The 15,894-nt window shown below is 35.9% G+C and overlaps 1 protein-coding gene across 16 annotated transcripts in view; it reads left to right on the forward strand.

Annotated features, from left to right (window-relative positions):
* Positions 1-15,894, forward strand: part of DTNA (dystrobrevin alpha) — a 355,317-nt gene that overhangs the window by 95,496 nt on the left and 243,927 nt on the right. For 4 of the 16 annotated variants that reach the window (XM_074340144.2, XM_074340166.2, XM_074340171.2 and 1 more), the window contains exon 1: positions 2,613-2,708. The exons of 6 other annotated variants lie outside the window; for them this stretch is intronic. The gene's annotated coding sequence lies outside the window, so the exon portion shown is untranslated. Of the gene's footprint in view, positions 1-2,612; positions 2,709-2,879; positions 3,083-15,894 lie in introns of those variants that run through there. 6 more of the 16 variants (XM_019740803.3, XM_074340167.2, XM_074340170.2 and 3 more) reach the window with 5 other exon arrangements.

Here is a 15,894-nt window from a genome sequence, read left to right on the forward strand (position 1 = left end):
GAAGCAAGCCCTGGAAACTATTTTTCTGATCAAATACTAACTCTTACGTTAGTGCTTATGGAAGAGAAAAATAACATTTACTCATGATAAACACTGAGTTCTAGCCATTAGAAATCTTATCAATTGCCTTGTGAAGGTTACAGGGGAAAAAAAGAAGAAAAAGATTTCCATTGTGTTCAGTCAAACTTGGGTTTAGACTACTACTACTGTTGCAGACTGTTCTGGAATTTCCATGATTGGCACAGATGAAATATTAATATCAGGGGAGATAAAGTTGGGAACTGAAGGAGATGTTTGATTGATGAATGTTGCACTATAAGGAATGGCCAGTAGCAATTCAATAAAGAAAATTGTTATAGTTTACTATTTAATGTGAGATATTGGTAGAACCTAACATTTCCTTTTTTCTATATTTTTCTTGGAAGACAGCAAGATTAACAAGTGATCTTAAAAATATTCACCATGTTGCTGTTTAGAGTCAGTCACTCACACAGACACAAAATGCATGATGATTTTTGGAGGCAGGGCTTCCGTGAAGGTGCACAGTACCTAATACACCTTCCATATAATCATTTGGTTAATGGCTTGAAAGGAGATACAGTTTTTTTTCTGAAAAAACAATCATTCAAAAATGCAAAACATATTTATTTAAAGTGTGAGCCAACATATAACCATTTTCCATAGGTTAAAATATGCACTTTTGAACAAGCAGTTTTTCAATTTCAACAAACATTTTTTGAGTGTCAGTTATGTGCTAGCATTCACTCAAAATACAACATAATAAATAATGTGGCTGAACGTGAACCAGACGGCCTGCCGCCACGTCTGTCCACTCTGCTTGGTTCACGTGTTTTGACACCATCCATTAGCCTCGGGGAGGAGTGTTTTGAAAGCGGAAAGAAGAAACTCAGAGACAGGCACACGTGTTCTCTGGGTGAATCTTTCTATTTATTTCTGAAGCCACTTAGATGCCCGTATCTATCATTTCATAGAGCCTGAAATTTCCTTAAGGTAATCAACTTTGGGAATAATAAGAAGAAAAGTTTCTTCCTCCTCCTTTTAATCATTTTTTTTAAGACATCAAGTAACAGGTTAAGGAGTGAGCAAGCTAATAGGATGCCAGTCTGTATGGGGCATCAAAATATCACTGAAATAAATTAGTAATATGATGCCACTTAATAATGTTTTCACTCATGTTTCCCTAAAATGATTTAATTCTAGATGTGGTAAAAGAGCACTTAGAACAGAAAATTTAAAACTAACCACAAACAAAGAGAAAGCTTTCTTTTTGGAGTCAACCTTTTGCCATTGAATAGTTTTGAGATGTCTGTACAAGTTGCAAGGAGCAGCTGCAGCCACACCACTACTCTGAGCCCGCCAGCTGACAGTTGCCTAGAGTTGGCAACCACAGCCAGCTGAAATTTGCAAACCCCAAAATGCTTGAGGTTTGATTTGATTATCGAAATTATAAATCCTTAATCAGGCCTTTCAAGAAGTTGTCTAGTCTATAAAACTGCATGTAATAAATTCACTCTTTTGATCATGAAGAGGCAAATTATTTTCAGCAGCAGATCTTTAGACTTCAGTGACCATTAAATAAATATTAAACACAAGTTTATTTAGTGATTTAAAGGGACCCCACATTATTAATCCTTGTCAGACTTTATTTGATGCAGTGTATCTTTTTCTCATTTCCATTCAGTCCTCTTCTTTCAGATATGTGTGTGTGTGTGTGTGTAGTGTGCACACACGCACACTACACACACACACACACAATTTCTTTCGCAGTCCTCACTAAACTTTGTAAGACAGTCCTGGAAAAAAAGGTTTGACAGGGAGGTAGAAGTGTTTGTACCCTGTCCTCCTACTGTCTGCAATGTATAATACAGGACAACTGAAAACTGTTTTTTCACAATTCTATAAGCAAGGTTTTTTCTCTCACAGAAAAGCCACAGTTGCCTTCCAGAATATTGTCAAGCAGGCAGCATAACTGTTTCTTCCTCTAATGCAGGGGTGTCCAAACTTTTTTCAACGTTTTTTACCAATGGCCATATGCGGTAAAATACACAAACAGCCGGGCCACTCACTCGAGGTGAAGTACGTATTACCTCACCTAATTTATTTAAGTAAACCAAATATATTTTTGGAATTTGCTGCGGGCCAATTAACAATGGATCATGGGCCGCAGTTGGCCCATGGACCGCAGTTTGGACACCCCTGCTCTAATGTGTCCCAACTCATTTGCTAATAAGGAAATTCAACTTTTAACTAAAGATTTGTCATTTCACTCTTTTCGCTGTATCCATAGCCATTTTGTGTAAAATTGTGTGTGCCTATTAAAACTTAAATGCTGTTCGGCACCAAAAATATTTGTAGTTTCCCCAAATTTTTGCTCCGTTCTCCTCAAAGTCAAGAAAAAAAAAATTCAGGAAACTTATTTGTATTGTGTGTACCTGGGAAGATTTTTCATGCTGAGTAACAGAACAAAACTTGAGCTGCCCTTGCTTTCTGCTTCCAGGAATGCCAATCAGAGAACATTCTTTTTCAGACAGCCAAGTTTGGAAGTCAGTTGGTTTCTGGCAGTAAGGAGGGGGAGGGAATGACAGGGGGTTGGGAAACACAGTGATTCCTCAGGCTGATCTTCAGTTTCCAAGTGTTTCCGTAACAGCCATCAATGAAAGCAAGTCCTTTTACCCACGCAGCGACAGGTAAAAAGACAGCTGAGTAAATCAGCATTAGATGTAACAGCGGAAGCTCAGTCAGAGGGAGGAGGGGGTGAGGGGAGGACGTTTGAAAGCCTGCCATTGGTGAGTTTACCAAAGGCATCTGCCAGTGGGACTTCAATGGAATGTGAAACCAAATCATTTTCAAGTTAAAGATAGACACAGTATACACCAAGATCTAGAAGCTGGATTTTAAACTCATGTCTCTCCCTAGAATTTCAGAGTTCTGTTAGGATCTCTGTTTTAAGTAACAATTTGGTTAAAGTTTGTTCTTTAAGTGAATGTGCTAAGAATGCATATATGTTCTGGATATACTGGAATTAAAAGGATTTAAGAGATCCTGCTGTACACACTCTAGGGTAAGTGAAAAGATTGATTTTAAGGCGCATCTCCTCTGGGAAGGTTAATGTTGAATTTTTCTTTCTTTTTGTGTGAATGAAAAAGTGATAATGAAGATTTTTCCAGGGCTGTATCTGTCTTACCGTTCTTGAGATAGCTGGCATTTTACATTTTGTACAGCAGAAAAAAATAGAGTACTTCAGCTGGGTTTTGATATTTACCTTGCACATCTGTAACTTCTTACCCTTACTTACTTCTCCCTCTATTAACTCCTCCTTAAACACCCTACATTTATTGAATTACCATATCAGTAATTATATGTCACCACACAGACTGAGTGTTACTGTGTGATGACGCCACTGGATGCAACTGTATTATTGTGAGTGGAGTTATTTTCCTTGCATGGCACTATGGCACTTCCTAAATTAAAAAATTTAAAAAAAGAATGAAAACAGGAAAAATATGTAGAAAGGGGAAAAGACATACTTTCAGGTGGTCTAAAGTTCATAGGAGTCTTTAGGATATATTCTTTTTTTAAAAAGGAGAAAAACATGGCAATTTTCCATTGAAGAAAACAATTTACTAATAGAAGTTATTTTTTGGTGTTGCCTCATTAATTCCAAGCAGATTTTCCTCCTCCCAAAAAGCTGATATTTGCTAAGTAAAGGGAGACATTCTGATTATACAGAGCTTGAGAGTGGAGGAAGGAAAGAGTTGTCTAATTTGCTATTGCCACACTGTGTTTTAAGGATTTCAAAACGTTTAAAAAAAAAAAAAAAAGATAAACTTTAGTTCCCTTCATGTTTTGACCATGTATAGGTTTGGTTTCTTGTTTTGTCAAATGACTTCTTGGCTTTGTTCTTAGAGACAGCTTTTCCAAACTTGCACAGCATTCCTTCAGAATAAATACTGTCCATAATAGTCCCAGAGTACATGGTGTGAACTGGAAATTCTGCTTTATATGGGGAAACTAAATCTGCTGATGTTCTCGTTAGAGAGTGCGGGGCCGAAAAGCTGTTAAATTCAACTGGCCGTTTTTTGCTTGGTCAACTAGACGGGGTTCTAATGAACTAAGTTGGCTGAACTAAGTACAAACAATGAATGACTTAATATGGACGTTTTACTCAACTTTGATATGAATAAATGATATACTGTGTTGCACTTCCAAAATGAAAAATTAGTGTTATATTGACAGAGTCACTTGATTTTACAACTACTGAATAACGTAGCAAGACGAAACAAAATGTAGTGTGCAGAGCTCAGTTTTGATGTCCTGTCCCTCCTTACTTTGACCACTTTCTCTCTCCCCCTTCAGCCTCCCTTCTCCCTCTGAACCCTGATGAATATCACTGCTCAGTCCCTCCTTGCCTTGCAGTCATGACCTACTTCAAGGAAACATCTGACTGTAGAGTGTTTTAAAGTCAATGCACTAAGTCCAAGGAATGTTTGCATTTCAATATAAATACCTAACCTCCAAACTGTTTAGATAATTTTGGTAAATAACAGTTAATCTTCCCTAATACTTATAATTAACCCATTAGGTTGTAAAAGTTGCTGTTAATTTTCATTTCTCTGTGAGCGGGTGATACCTTTGAAAATTATCCCTGGACCCAGTGAACGCCTGTCCTTGCTTTACCCAGCTGTGGCCTGAACTGATGCCATAGGAGTGAGCCTGGCAGAAATCATAGGTGTTTCCAAGAAATGTGTGGGTGAGTGCATGCATGGGTGTGCTCACTACACACAGGTACACACACACACACACACACACACACACACACGCACGTAGACTTATCTTGTACTTAACCTAATATATTTCTGATTGGATTATAAATATAAATAGAATTGTATTAGCCTTATCAGTGTTGGGTTTGGTTTTGTTTTCAGTGCGTCAAAAGAAAACTGAAAAAGAATATACATTTTTAAATTCTAACATGTAAGAATTTTAAACTATGTGGCCGAATACTGTTGACAGGAAAGGGAGCAAATTAATATTTATCTGCTACTATTATGTCACTCAGAGTTTCTAGTTCCCTGCTGAACTTGTCAAGCTTGGATTTTATTTCTTTGAATATACTAAATATAGTTATTTGATAATATATGTCTGCTAATTCTAATATCTCAAGTGTTATTGGATCTGTTTCTGTTATGTTGCTGCAAAAGGAATTGCGGTTTTTGCAATTATTTTTAACCTTTTAAACCACAATTACTTTTGTACCAACCTAATATTATCATTGTTCCTGTCACTTCTCATTCAAGGAATCATATTTTCTTGGTTGCTTGGATATCGTTGAATATCTGCTAGAAATATATTTTAAAATTTATTTGTAAGAATAAGGTGAGACCTAGTGGTGATGGTGTTTTCCTCCAGAGGACTTCGGTTTGCTTCTGCTAGGCACCTGGGGGGCAATGTCACACCAGAAGCACTTTAGTCAAAGTGCAACACATAAGGTTCCCTGAATCTCTCCTGTGCAAGAAGCAAGGCTGCAAATCTGTGTGAGGAATAGATGATTTGGGGTTCCCTCCTCCTCTGAAAGAAGAACTGTCCTTTTGAAATCCCAGGTTAAAGTTGGATTAGATTGTTAAAGACTTCACCTGAGGACCATGGCTCTGATTTCCCCAGGAAACTCATAAGGCTGCCCAAAGTGCAGCTGATTTCTCAGATCTTTTGTGCCTGACACTTATACACCCAACGGCAAAACAAAAGCTTTCAAAGATGAGCTTCCCTCTCTGAGTTCTGGTCTTCTCCTAAATTTCTGTGAATGAAGTCTTCACCTTTTTATTAGCTCTTTGCTATTTTTATATTTTAAATACTTTTAGTCACCTCAGTGGGAGTGTCAATCCAAATCATCTCATTAGTTACCAGAAATGAATGGAAATTCACTCTACTGCTTGTATAGTCCTTTTTTTCTTTCTTTCGTTCTTTCTTTTTTTGAACATTCATCATTCTAGAGAAGGTATCAGGCAGTCTGCTGATATTGATGATGTAAGGTAGTTTTCTGATTTTTTTTTTTTTTAGTTGTGACGTAATCTGTTTAGGTTTTTTGGGGAAATTTGCAAATGCATGCTGATCACAAGATTCACGTTTTCCAACATTATTTGAGCTGTCAACAATACTTAACAGTCCTTTTATTTGTCCCTAGCTGGCCCCTTTCTTTAGTAATCTCTTTAGTCTCTCTAATCCACCTCCACTGCCATCACTCTCAGCTGTTGACCTTGACTCCTCCTGCTTTCTCTTGGCCTATATCCAGTATCACCACATTTAAAGAATTGTCTTAAATTCCTTCCTTTCCATTCTCTGCAATTGCTTTCCTTCAGGTCTTCATCTCACTTGGGTATTACAGTGGTCCCTTAGTTGTTGTCCTGACTCTAGGCTCTACCCTGCAACACATCTCGCACATTAGGACCAATATACGTATCTTCTAAAAATCATAGACATGAGTGGATTGCTCCCCCACTTAAATTTCTCCAGTTGTTCACTATTCCCTTCAAAACAAATTCCTCAGTATGTCTTAGAGGCCTGTCACAAAGCCTTCACCTGTTTCTCTAATATCACCTCCATTGCTTCACTGGTTATCACCAACACTTTAATAACACATAATTGCTGCCTCCAGAATATTCCATACACTGTCATACCTCTCTGCTAGTCTACCTACTGTTTTTTAGATTTGGGGCCCAGAATGTCCATTGTACATCCTCTTCATGGGTAAATCCAACTTCATCTTCAAGGTTAATCTCATAAGTCACCTTCAATGTACGCTCTTTGATTGTATAGCTCACCCACTATTCTGGGAGCCCCTGATGGAAGGAATTGTTGTTTACTCATTTTTATGTTCTCAGTAACTGACACATAGAAACCATCCAATACATTTTTAAGGAATGAACAAATGACTGTCATGATGAAGTTTTCCTCAACAATTCCTTTTTTACTTTATTTTTTTTTCTTTCTGAATATCATTATTCTTTGACTTTAGACTCTATCAGGAATAGTGATCACTAATGGTCCTCTATGTCAAGTAGAGTCAGTTAAAAATATGTTTGTTTCTTTGGTTACTGCTATTTTGTGGAGGAGGAGGTTATCTGTTTCCATTTTTGCCAGATGAGACCATATAACTGTATTTTAAAGAGAGAAATAGAGTTATTTATATTATTTTTCTTTTTTAGTCTCACATTACTTTTGTACCCCATTCCTACGTAATGTGGTAGGACACAAATTTATGCATACTGAAAGAAGGAATTCACTGAATTAATCATAGTTCAAGAATAAAAGGTGTAGAGTAATTTTGAATGAAATTTATCTTCTAATGCATATGAACTTCCTTTACTACACATTTGTAGAAACATATTTACTCATCAAAAGATGTTGTTTTTAACACCTCAGATAAGTGTAGTAATTCTCTTGTAAGAGGCATCCAATGTTTCACACTATTTTGTAGATAGGAGACATATGTTATTTTCTTTCGTATATGATAAAACTAAGATGCAGACATAGGAAGTATTCCAGATATACCAGGTGTGGTTTCCTGAGGTGATAAACAACCCTGAAGCTTCAGTAGCTTATAAAAAAACAGTGTTTCCTTTTTACTCATGCAAATTATCCATCCTGGGTTGGCTGAAGGGCCTTTTCTACATTGTTGTTTTCCCCTGGAAATAATCCACAGTTCCTTATACTGTCGTTTCCTTAGCCAAAGCATGCCACATGGTCACATCTAACATCATTTGGGTAAGGAATACAATCTTAACACATTCCTGGAAAGAGGGCTAAAATATTTATGAAGAACTCTAATGAATTCCACACTAATGGATGATAGGCAGCCCCAAACCCCCAGAAGAACAGAGATTGAGACGTAAAGCTTTATATACCTGTGAACAGTAATTTGTCCATACTTGGTAACACGTAGGCGAGCTGTCTGCAATCTGATGCCCGCATCTTTTGCCTGTTTGCATCCTTTGACTCTCATCCCCACTGAGACTTTTTGACTCTCTAAATCCTTGTAATTTTCGAAGTATCTGTGACCTTTCCTGTTACAGCTTTTCCAGTCCTTTGGAATCCTAGGATTTTTTTTTACCTGTCCTCACACTTGTCTCTCAGGGAGTCCTGCCCAGAAACAATTTGGGGAAGGGAAAAGAGCCTTTGATGGGGCAATTCCTATACAATGTAGAGAGCAAATGTAAAAATGTTAACATTTTCCCAATCTGTAAGAACGGATTATGTGTAGCAGTGAAATGGAGAAAAATGTAATTGAATAATGCTAATCCCTAGCCCCTACTTTTTCCAGGAGGCAAAGTAAAAGGGCCAGGCTTGGCGAAAATGCCACAGAAGAATGGTAATCTATATTATACATTAGAAATGCATAGTTTTGAATAGCAATTTTCATCCCTCTGATACTCCACTTTTTGCTTTGCATTTAGTTTTAAGTACTAACAAGGTAAAACTGGAGAATTCTAAGATTAATGAGACACTTAAAAGTTGAAAATTTATTAAACCAATATTGAAAGGTCTTTTGGGTTTTAATTTACATCAGCAAATTCAATTTATGTTCTTGGGAGCAATAATTCTAGGAAATGCTACATGGAAGAAAAAAAAAGAGGAGAATCCTGGGCATGAATTTGGGCAGTGCTGCATATTATATTCTTCTCTTGGAGACTGAGGTGACCATTAGCATTAAGGATTCTTAAAATTTCACACTAAACAGTTGTGTGTGATTTTCTTTAACTCAGTGTTTCTCAAGCTAATTTGGATATACATAATTTGAATATATAGAGGGAGCCAAAAAATTGTATACACATTTTAAGAAAGGAAAAAATTGTAATACTCAATATATACTGATAAGAAAAGATGAATACAAGTCATGTGTATACATTTGTTTGGCACCCCAGGTATATAAACCTAATATATATTAACACATAACACATACATCAACATTTTATATATATATATATATATATATATATATATATATATATATATATAATATTTTAACACATTTTTTTTAACACACTTGGTAAATTCTGGTTTAAATCACCCCTTGTTTGTTGTACTAATACTTAAAAGCCTGAGAATGTGGTAGCTCATGTAATACTTTGAGAACATAAAGGTGAGAATTTTAAATGACTTTTAAAAATAGATTTACTCTTGGATACATTGTAGTCTCTTGATAGATGGCATTGATTTTAAACACCAACAAATCAAATTTTAAACTGATAGGGCATCCAACAACATATGTTTAACTTTATTGACTCATAAGATTTGTGATACAGCCACAGATGAGGAGACTGGCAGTGTTCATCAGAACCCAAAACGCAAAAGGGATTTGTACTATTTTATCCGTTTCATTCGAAACTCTAAAACTGTTATTCCATTTTAGAATATTAATTTATTAGACTTAGTTATCCTTTCTGTCTTCATACAGAGAAGGATATGAAGAGAAAAGTCATCTTCAATTTCAACATCTGTTTCTTGATTCTTTTTTTTTATTGTTCACCTCCTTTAAGTTCAAAAATATTGAAGCTTAAAAAGGAAAAAGAAACTGGGGTTTCAAAAGATACTTTACTGAAGTTACCATCTATGAGAATATTTTTGTTCAAGAAGAGGCGTAATAGACTAACAAGAACAAAATGTCTACTGTTTTCTTTAGAATGTGTAGTATATTCAATTAAGTGCTGTGACCACTTAAAATGAACCAAATTTTCCATTAGCTTTTTGCCATTAGCACCTCTAGTCAAAGAAAATCCTAAATATTTGTTCAGTTATAGGCATCAGGGTGTTTAGGTGTGACAGGGAGCATGTGTACTTTCATCCCCTTGTCCACTCTGGCAATATTATTCTGCTTTTTATTTATCAGCATTTCAATTCTCCTCCCTCCATTCTAAAAGTAAGAGATAAATCAATACCTTTTTTTTAAAGAAAATTATTTGGGAAGTATCTCTTCTTTCTGCATCACAGAAAAAGAAGTCATACAATTAAAAGTGTGGATAGCATACATTCTTAGCACACATTTTCCCGATGATTGATTTTTGCTTATAATTTTCCCTGGGGTTATAAGATTCAGAAACCATAATGATGTCCGCGACACCTCTAAAAATTCATTGTAGGAGGATCTGAAGATCTCTTCTCAGCACTGCAGGACTACTTCTTTGCGATTCTTTGAATAGCCACACAGCAGAACGCTGTTTGTCAAATGGTAAAATCAATTATATCTACATTCTGAAACTGTCTAGCACCTAAAACGTTTGAAATGCTGAAAAATGTCCTGTATAACCATTTATCAGGCACCAGAACATAAATCTAAGTTAAGTTTCTTAGATTTATAGTACTGTAATCGCTCCTTTAAAATGACATCAGGGAAGTGTTGAACTTAATGAGGCAGAGGATCCTAGTGTGTAAGTTACATTATATTTTTCATTGCACAAGGGTAAATTATTGCTTCAGTCTCCTATATGGTACCCCAGTGGCCTGAAAGATACAATAAAGCCTCCAGAAATGCCCACTTTTGTCTTAGGTAATAATTTATTTCATGAGAGTATGCTTTCTGAGAATTACCCATAACATTTCTTGCAGTAGGCTGAATTTCTTGAAGGTCATTCACAGATACTAACTGAACTTGACTTTTATTTATTTTTTTACTTAGGAACATTGACTAAAGTGGTAAGTCTGCATACATTATTACTCTTATAAAAAGGAAAACTGAACATTTTTTTTTTCTGTCTAAGACATTTAGAAAACAAGCAAAAAATTCTCAGTATGAAATTAAATTATAGGGTATACATTGTTTTTTCTTAGCATTTCTCCTATGATGTTGCTTTTAAAAATAAATAAGCATAGGTTTTTGTTTTTGTTTTTTTTAGAGGTAATCTATAAAGATGTTAGAATATAATAATTAAATATATTATTCTATGTTTGCAAAAGAGAACCTTAATCCTATATTGAACACCGTATGTAGGAATGTGTGTGGGAATTTTTAAAACAAGCTTTACTTTCTTATAGGGTAATGTTGAAATTTAATTAAAACAAACCAAAAAGTACCCTCACCAATCAGTGTTTCAGCATTTGGGTAAATGTTAGAGCGTGACAGTTTTCAAGGCAGAGCCATTATTCCAGGCTTTCTGCCAAAACATTACTGGTAATCTGATAAAAAGAGAAGAAACAAATGTAAGTGCTGCTGCCTGGCTTAGTTAGGTATGCATTTGCTAAAAGAGAAGCCAACACATTTCTTATGCAAACCATCAGAATTACAATTTAGACACACACAGACACACATACACACTGCGCTTTTACAAGTCTAGGAATATACACATTAAAATACAACTCTATGCTTAAAGGAAAGACAGAAGTAGCAGATACAAAGTTGACTAGATCCTTTCTTTATCTTGAGTGGTTTTAACATACAGCCACATTTCTCTCAATGGCTACAATGGAAGGAATTAAATTACTCATATCTGGATAAGATTTAGGATTGCCCTTCTGTGGTTTAATTCTAGCGACTACTTAAAATCTCTCATTAATAAATGGGTGGTATGGGCTGCTATTTTCTGTGGTTTATTTAAATGATTTGGATAAACATGTTTTCCTATAGGGCTATAAAAACAATTTATGTAATATAACAGTGATATAAGAAAGTAATCAAAGCACACATTTTTTCTAAAAGGAAGACTGAAATGTTTTAAATTCTTTGGAGGGAGGAATATTGAGTAAATCACTGTGACTATTTGCATCTATTATTTTGACCACTGGAGGGCTCTCGGATTTTTTTTACTTTAATTCTTTAGAAGTCTATTTGATACAGCTGAAACTTCAGTATAACAAATTTAAATCTTGGTTTTATAAAGTCTATATAGTCTTCTAGCTCAGACAATGATATATATTTTCAAAATTCAAAATGAAAGAAAAATCAGGTTTAGTTTGCTGTGTTCTATTTCACAACAAAAAAAATTAACAAATAAAAGAGAAATGAAACATGTGCTTATTTTTCATAATTATTTTATAACCGAGACTCCTGTCAAACTTACATAATCCACAACGTGTACATTAGAATAAGACAGTTCTAAATCTCAGAGTTAGACCCTGTATTTGACATTTTAAATGACCTACACTTTGCTAAGTCCCAGTCTTTGACAACTACCCAGAAGGCAGGTCCATATGATGATAATTTAGTCATAATATATGAAATGATAGATAGAATATTAAGATGCCAAGAGATACCCCGAAGGAGGTGACAACTGTATTGGATTTTGACTGGTGACTAGGAGTTACCTAGATAAAGAAAGATGGAAGGGCATTCAAGATTGAAGGACTAGAATGAGCAAAGAGGAAACAGCATGGTGTGTAGAGGGAGTGGTCAACAGTTTGATGGTACTGGAGTTTGAGGCTAGAGTGAAAGGAGATGAGTTTGTAGAAGTAAATAGGTACCCAGACGTGGACGGCCCTTTATGTCATGCCAAGGGGTTTCTTCTCTTTTCCTTAGAATACTTAGTGCTTCTGAAATTCAAGCCTCTCCCCCAAAGTAAACCACGCAAAAAAAAACAACAAAACAATAAATGCATACTCACAGGAGGGTCTAGAGCCAAAGTGCAAAATGGCCTGCCATGTATCTGAAGCTATAATGTATTTACATTTTACTCTATAATATATCTTTGTTTCAACATAAAAGTATTTGTCTCCAAGTTTCCAGAAAGATGCACCATGTCTATCCAATAGCTTCTTATTCTGCCCACACATTGATAGTGTTCTTTAGAATTTCCTTTGGTTAAAAAAAAAATCTCCTTTGCTTGAGAAGTAAGCTCTAGACACTAAGAGTTGCAAGAAATTCATTTTACGTAGATTGATATTCTGGATGATGATTTTAAAGAAGACAAGAATGGAGGCAGAGAAGAGAGAATATAGCAATAGTCTGCTCATAAAACTTTGGAAAATTTAACTGATTCCGTAATTCCTAGTTAGATGGAATCTTATTTGGACCATTGGGAAGAAGGTGTTCCTATGTATTTTTAAGTTGAATTCTTTAGAAATCTAATTGTTATAAGCTGAATAATCTCTAGCCTAATTCCAAAATGGGCATTCTAAGCAAAGCTTATATAAAGAAGAGACTATACTTCATTTTCTTATAGTTTCAGCCCTTCTGCAATACTATGAATACCCATTAAGAGAGCTGGGAAAAATATTTGTCACTGTAATCATCACTCTTAGTACAGAGGTGTTTATCCTGAAGGGTCTCTCCTATCTCTTCTCATGGCCTCTTGGCATCTTGTAGCAGTCTTCCATGAGTGCTCAAAGTTCTGAGTTTTGCTGGACATTTTTTCAATGTCTCATATAAACCCCCTTATCCAACATCAATAGGTCAGAAGATACAGAATTACATAGAGCAGCAGGGAGAAAGGCAAAAGAGGTACCATTTTGATACTCCACAAGGAAGATTATTTCCAGATGGCTCTGTTTAATAAACAGTGAAATACAAGATGGAGGATTATCACCGTGCTTAATCTGAAAGTATCTATGGCTCTAAATTCCTATGATTTGAATCTTAAGTGGCTATAATTCCAATTAAGGGAGATCCAAAAGGGGAAGCCCCAATCCTTATTAAAGCTACCCAAACATTATGCTCTTTTGACAGATCAATTTCAATTTTAAATCTTGTAAAATGAGTTGTGTCATGTCCTCCTCATTTTATAGATCTAAATAACTGGATTTGTTTTATGTGAATTGGAGACATGCTCATGTGCCCAAGCCTGCAGAAATATAGGCAGCCTGAGCTATGATCACGACAAGGCCAATCAAGAGTGGCCTTAATATGTAGCCATGTCTTTTACAAACATAAAATACACATCCTCTAATATTCTACTAAATAACCCTACTAGGTCAGTTTCTTCATCTCCTTGAAGCATTTAACACCCTGGAGAGCCCATCATTATGTGTTTCTACTCAAGTATTCAGATAATTGACAAAAGCATTTTTCAGTTTCTTTTGGGGATTCAGATAGTGTAATGGTGAGAACTACCCATAAAAATTTCTAGGCCCCACTTGTTTCTTTCATGCTTCAAGGAATTTATAAAATCCCAAGATCGCATTCAGAACTTACTTTTTCCGTTTTGAGAAAAAGTTATACATCTGTCTGTACATTGGAGTGACCATGTCTGTGTGAAACTATAAGTCAGGCTTCTTAATTTTTCTGTCAGAGTCAACTCTGCTGCCTTTTTACCTGCTATATAAACATATAGATCTTTCTTCCGTCAACCACATAGAATATTGGCGCTTCTAGCAGCTGTCAGAAGATTAAACCTTGAATTGACTGTGCTAAGAGTATGCCAGGACAGCTTCTCTAAGTACTCCAGTAAATGGGGTCACATACCTAGAGCTCATTGTCTTAATTCTTCCCTTCCCCCTCCATATACATATAGCCATTGCTGAGGAACTGTTTAATGTTGTGTCCCTGAGTACTGTTGAAGTTTGCCGTAACAGATGGCACTTTGGGTAAACAAAGCATGACTGAATAACTGCAGCAAGGTTGTGCTAAGTGTTACTTGCTCTCTTCAGAATAAGGAGTTCCCTCCAGTCTCATGTGTTGAGATCTATAAGTCTTAATTCATAGGTGCTCACTTCTTTCCCCAGAAATTGTGTCATTCTTTTAGCAAAGTAAAAGGTTGGAAGAATCGTGTATTTTTGTAGGACATATGGGTGTATAACTGTAGTAGTGTGACAGCCCAGACTCCAAGCATATTCTGTAGCACCACATCACTACAAAAATAAAAAGACCCAGGAAGAATCTTCCCTGCCCATGCTGTGATTAGGTATACTGAGGAGCAATAAACAAGGAAAGCTTGCTGTCATTTATTTTGCAGTGCTTACATTCATCAGTAAATGTTATTACACTTTGACATTTTCAGTTGTGCTCAGCTTATCTGTAAATACTTCCCCACCAGTGTTTCTTGCTCTTACCTTATAATTATGAAACACTATATGTATTAATCCTAATGAGGATAGTATACCCATGAGAATTAATCATGACTGGGAAAGTTCTCAGTGCATAAATCAATTATAATGAGTCAGCCTTCATGCTATCCTCTTATTGCTTTTAAAAATGAGTACGTACAATTTTACGAGAATGTCCTCCTCTGCACACTTCCCCCACGTCTTTGATAATAGAATTTTCTAATATTTTACCGGATCCAGAGTAGCTTTTCTCTGAATCGAATCACCAAATGTTAGAACTGGGAGCAGGCCTAGACATCATCTTGTGACTAGCTCACTCTGTTAGTTTTATGGAAGAGAAAAGCACAGCCTAAAGAGATTAACTTTGTCCAAGAACACAAGGGCCAAGAGTAGAGCCCAGTCCAGTTCTGTTCTGTTACATCTTGAGGCCTTTTTAAAATTTATGGCAACCATTCTTTGGCCCTTATCATAATGATTTGCTAACTTGAATGACTTTCTTTTTTGTAGTGTGTCCCTCTTAGGAATATTGTAGGCCATATCATGAAATCATTTTTGATGAGGAAACACTAGGGACAGAAGGATTACAAATTGGTCAGTAAAGGATTTTAAACCAGTGGTGACTATAAATCACTGTTTTATTCAAACACAGGGTCAGGTCATTGTACACAGAACAGGCAAATGGAAAATGTTCTTCAAAGGCTGGAGCAGACGGGTCATAATTCTGTGACTAGTAGTACAATCCTCTCAGTTTCTCAATCATTTTTTATTATTCCTTTCTATCTGTGTCACTTTCGGAGGCTTTGACCAAACTCTTCATTGTCAGAAGTGATATCTTTGATGTTTTTAAGGGCTTCATGCTGTGGATAAAGAGAGAACTTCAGATTAGTGTCATGTTGAAACAAACAAAAA

This window comes from Rhinolophus sinicus, chromosome 4 (genome assembly GCF_057876585.1).
Source record: "Rhinolophus sinicus isolate RSI-liver-muscle chromosome 4, RSI-T2T, whole genome shotgun sequence".
In the NCBI taxonomy this organism is placed as follows: domain Eukaryota; kingdom Metazoa; phylum Chordata; class Mammalia; order Chiroptera; family Rhinolophidae; genus Rhinolophus; species Rhinolophus sinicus.